Here is a 5,158-nt window from a genome sequence, read left to right on the forward strand (position 1 = left end):
TGCAGGGTCTTTGTTAGGACAACCAGCTAATTGATCCTCACTTTCAAATCCTCTCCTCATGGTCCTCGTTCCTTCCCTTCTTCACAGTGATGCTTCTCTAAGATCTCTACCACCTCTTCTTCTGTTTCCTAAGATCAAACTGCTGGCTGCCGAGCCTTTGACTGCTCGTCCCACAAGTACTTGAACACCCGCAAATCTCTCCCCCATCCTTTAAAGTCATCCCTGAACCTTGACACCCAGCTTTCAGTCCCTTGTCCTGATATCTCCTGGAAAGGGACTGGAGTCAAAAATTATTCAGTAGTGTGATAGTACAGGATACTATCACCAATGTATATATTTACATATAGTAATAGTGATTGGCTGAGAGCCGTAGCCACACCTCCTGGCAGGTCATAAAGGGGTGCTCCTAACCAGACCCAGGTCAGTCTGGACTGGTCGACCTCGATGTACTACGCTCCAGTCTTTTGCTAATAAAAACCTCGGTTTGAGTGAAGAAGTCTTTGAGTCATTCGATCACAAGAAGCACCTGCTGTGAACTGCCATGGGATGTTTTGCCTTAAAGGCACCATATACATCAGATATAGGGAGAAAGTGGGAAGGTGAAGGTGAAGAGTCAGCCAATGTTTGATTGCTTGGTGAGGCTTGCTTCCTTAAAAGCTAATGATGCTATTGGCAAGTTGGTTTGAAAGACAAAAAAAAAAATGAAAGGCTGGATAATTTCAGACACCTATAGGGAGAATGGGCAAGGAAGAAATCTAATGGGGGATTTGTGGAGAAACTCAATAGGTCACACAACATCCACAAGAAGCAAAAGTCAGTCTAGTTCCCTTCAGGAATGTGGGCAAAGAGTTAGACACCTGAATAAAAAGATGGCACAGGGGTGAAGAAGGAGAAGGTGGGAAGAGCATAAGCCAATAGTGAAGCAGAAATCGGTGGACATCTTTGAGAACGTAGAAGAGAAAGAAGGTGGGAAGTGATGGGGTATGGGCAAGAGGCCTCAGAAGGGCAGCTCAATGATGGAGAGGGAAGAGAAGGGGGTGTGGAACTGGGGAATTGGACACAAGGAGAGAGAGGTATAGGGAAAGATAGAGAGTGGTGGATGGGGTTCAACTGAAATAGAAGAAGTCGACATGAAGACCATCTGGTTGGAGACTGCCCAGATGGAATAAATTAAATTATTTTTTTAATTAAAAAAAAATTAAAATTTAGATATACAACACAGTAACAGGCCATTTCGCCCAGGAGTCCATGCTGCCCAATTTACATTCAATTAAGCTACACCCCAGCACTTTTTTGAAGGGTGGAAGGAAACCAGAGCTCCCCAGGGGAAAATCCACACAGACATGGGGAGAACGCACAAACTTGTTACAGACAGCTGGGATTCAAACCTCGGTCCCAATTGCTGGTGCCGTAAAGGCGTTGTGCTAACTGCCTCACCAATCGTGAAAGTGTTGTTCCTCCAATTTATGGGTGGCCTTGATTTGGTAGCAGGAGAGGCCATGGACAGGCAGATACTGGTGGGTGGGTATAAGAGAGAGAAGCTGAGAAGTGATGAGAGAGAGAGAGTGGAGACAGCTGAGGTACTGGATCTTCTGGATGAGCCAAATGGCCTCCTTCTATGTGACAGGAAATTTAGAATTGTGGAAAACTAGTGTGCAATATGCAAGCTTATAATTCAAGTTGTAATCTTTTTATTTCTACCCTTCTTCCTGAACTATGTTTGAGTTCAGGATCATCTTGGGTCCACTGCTGGCTGAATTGAGTTGGCATTGACCATCTACTCCACTCAGCATGGAAACAGGCCCTTCTGCCCAACTTCTCTTCACTGACCACATTGCCTCTCCAAGTAAGTCCTGATTTCCTGCATGATTTCCAATATGGCTATTTAATCCCTTGGGAGCCAATGAGATTGGCCAAGAAGGTAAGTGGAAATGTTGGAAATCAAAAATAAAAGCACAAATGTAGCATGGATGGCTAACATAGTAACCTGGGTTAGGATCTGGCGCTGTCTGTAAGGTGTTTGTATGTTTTCTCTGTATCTGCATGGGTTTTGTGCAAGTGCTCCAGTTTCCTCCCACCCTTCTAAATGAACACAGCTTGTAGGTTAATTAGGGATTTCGGGCAGCATGGCCTCATGGGCTGGAAGGGCATGTGTGTCTGCATGTCTGCTTAAAATAAAATGCCTGAAATGCTCAGCAGCTTTTAGATAAATGATTTTGCCAGTCGAAGATCTTTGAACAGAGGGATCAGCTCTGTTTGTCTCTCCAGAAATGCTGCTTAACATACTGAGTATTTCAAGCATTTTCTGTCATTAATCCACCATTTTTATGGATCAGGGATTCATATTTTATTGAAAATCTTCAATAAAAGTGTGGGGCAAGCGCTGTTCCACAAACCTGGGTCACAATTTTTAGTTACGGTAGCTTCTTTCTTTCCAAACCTTTATGTCAACACTGCCCATTCAATTTTGCTGCGTCAACAGTCGCACTGTGGTACTAGTTCCAGCCATTTGGTGGCATCACTCTGTGACACTCCTGCCCCCACCCTTCCTACCCAATTTTCACTATCTAAAAAGAATAGAAGAGCAAATGTCAGAATGTGGAAGCAGTGGAAAGTACTCAAGACTGCTTTATCCACATTTTGATAAGTTCAAGTTCATTGGCAATATTTGGAGAAGGGATGCTCAGTGGCAGGATACCGTTCATCAATCTTACAGCCTGCGGGAACAACATATTTCCCAGCCTGGCAGTCCTGATTTTGATGCTCCTGTACCTTCTTCCTGATAGTAGTGGGCCAAAGATTCTGTGTGCTGGATGAAAAGGGTCCTTGCTAATTTTTTAAGCCATATTTAAGCAATGCTCCTGGTAAATGTCCTCAGTAGAGGAAAGGGTGACCCCAGTGATCTTTATAGCTTTTTGATGATCCTCTGCATTGACTTGTGGTCCAATGCTTTGCAGCTACCATCCCATACAATGATGCAGATGGACAGGCATTCTCAATTGTAAATAGTTGTCAAGATGGGGGTTGGTAACCTTAGTAGCCGGACACAACAGAGTCTCTGACCTGAAGCAGTTTATTTCTGCCTGGCTGTGACCTCCCCACAGGATGCAGAACACACATAGTTGCCCAAAGATAAACAACTCTACGTCTCAATGAGCTGACTGGGCTGTAGCTGCCTGGAGATCACGCAACCTGGCTTCCGTTTGCAGAGCTTAGTCATAAACAAAATAATTCTAAGTCCAGAGCTCGGTCACCAACTTGAGGGGGAGGGGGGAATTATACATGGATTCTATTGAAACTCATGGCGCAGTGCAGCTTACAAATAGCTCTGACTCCTGTGAAATTAAAATTAAGGGAATCTTGAGTAAATATAGTTTGAGGCAAGACTCCCTCTGCTCAAGACCAGTGCTTGCATTAGTCAACAAGGTTATTAGTTGTTAGCTGCCTAGGGAAGCAGATCATTACTCCCAGCTTTAGATAGACTGACAACATAGGGACTTCATAAACACTCATCACAGACAAAGCTTTGAAATCCTGTAGACTTCCTGTTTGCTTCAGGGAGGCAGCCTAATGTCCTGTCTCCATGGAAACGAGCTGTGCAGATTTTAAGAAGAGAGAAGGCCATATTAATGATAAAGATGAGAGAACCATTTCCAGCCAACTGTGCTCCTTTATGTGCAACCATTTTGCAAAGAGCAACAAGCGGCCAAGCCACACAAGGAGCCGGGCCTATAAAAGGGAGACACGAGAGAGCAAATTGAGCTGATTGTCAGTGGAGTCCAGGTCGTCACTCTACTCTCGTCTTGAACACTCAGTACTAACATGGCAGGATTTTTACTTGAGCTGTACAGTAAGTTTACTAAATTAATTGTTGCCTGTTCATCTCATTTCTGGCTGGATTTGCCACTGCTCATTGAGATCTCAGTGTTGAAAGGCATCCCTGGAAAGGTTTTAGAACTACAAATCATGTTAATACCCACAAACTGTCATGATAGAACTAATAGATTCCTTTTACTTTAGATAGCACCTTGATGATTCACATAGCATACGACCTCTATCATGATTAGTCTTGATAAATGGTTCCAATATGAAATGTTGACTGACCATTTCTACCTATGAATGCTGCTTTACCTGCTGAGATCCCACATAACATATTTATTTGACATTCTTTCAGGATTCTCAACTCTTTTTCTGATCCTCAGCTCTCTGAAAATATTTGCTCAATTCATTTTGTTTCATGCTTTGCCAATGCTTAAGTCAAAAGTTCAAAATAGAACCCATGCATCTGTATCAAACACGATGCCCAAATGAAACAAAAATTCTGCTGCTTGCACATGATCTTTATTTGTCCATTCCTGAGTATTCATGTGCCTGTATTTCAGGGACAAGCACAGGGGCTCTCTGGTGCTACCCCTTCAGTCGTTCAGAAAAAAGGTATTACGTTTCCATCAACTTCAGGATTGAAGGGCATCTGTTTAGATCAGAGATGAGGAGGAATTTCTTGAGCCAGAGGGTGGTGAATCTGTGGAATTTGTTGCCATATGCAGTAGTAGAGGCCAAATCTGTGGAATTTGTTGCCATATGCAGTAGTAGAGGCCAAGTCATTGGGTGTATTTAAGGCAGAGATTGATAGATTCTTGATTAGTTAGGGCAGCGTTTCCCAAACTGGGTTCTGCAGAACCCAGGGTTCTGTGGAAAGGCATAGGGGTAGGGAGGGGAGACACATGCGTCGTTCTGCTGATGCTCACCTCTGCCACTTATTTGTAAAATACCCAAGCCCCGCTCGAATTGGCGGCTGGGCTCGGCCTGTCTGAAATAGGGTCTGGCGACAGGGTTCCGCACCAATTAGCAGGCAGAATGATGATGATGGGGAAAATGTGGCATTTCTTCTTCCCACCTGTGCAATCACTGGCCGCGGCCCCCCAGCAGGCAAATAGGGTCCATTGTGGGGGAGGGGGGAGAAGGGGTGTGCCCACTCATCTCGCCTGTCAAGTAACCAACCGGTGGTGGTGCTGGGTGAAGTCACCACTGCCTGCACAGCCTATCACCGGGATCACTGGGGGTTGCGCCCATCCTCACCTGTCAATCAATGGCCCGCTCATCTGTGAGCAGCCAATCATCATCAGATGAAGGTGCCCTCCCATTGTGACATCAGTGG

At 44.7% G+C, this 5,158-nt stretch overlaps 1 protein-coding gene across 12 annotated transcripts in view; it reads right to left on the reverse strand.

Moving 5' to 3' along the window:
• Nucleotides 1-5,158, reverse strand: part of aff2 (AF4/FMR2 family, member 2) — a 587,176-nt gene that overhangs the window by 273,735 nt on the left and 308,283 nt on the right. The window lies entirely within an intron of this gene.

The sequence above is a fragment of the Narcine bancroftii genome, chromosome 8 (assembly GCF_036971445.1).
Source record: "Narcine bancroftii isolate sNarBan1 chromosome 8, sNarBan1.hap1, whole genome shotgun sequence".
NCBI lineage: Eukaryota > Metazoa > Chordata > Chondrichthyes > Torpediniformes > Narcinidae > Narcine > Narcine bancroftii.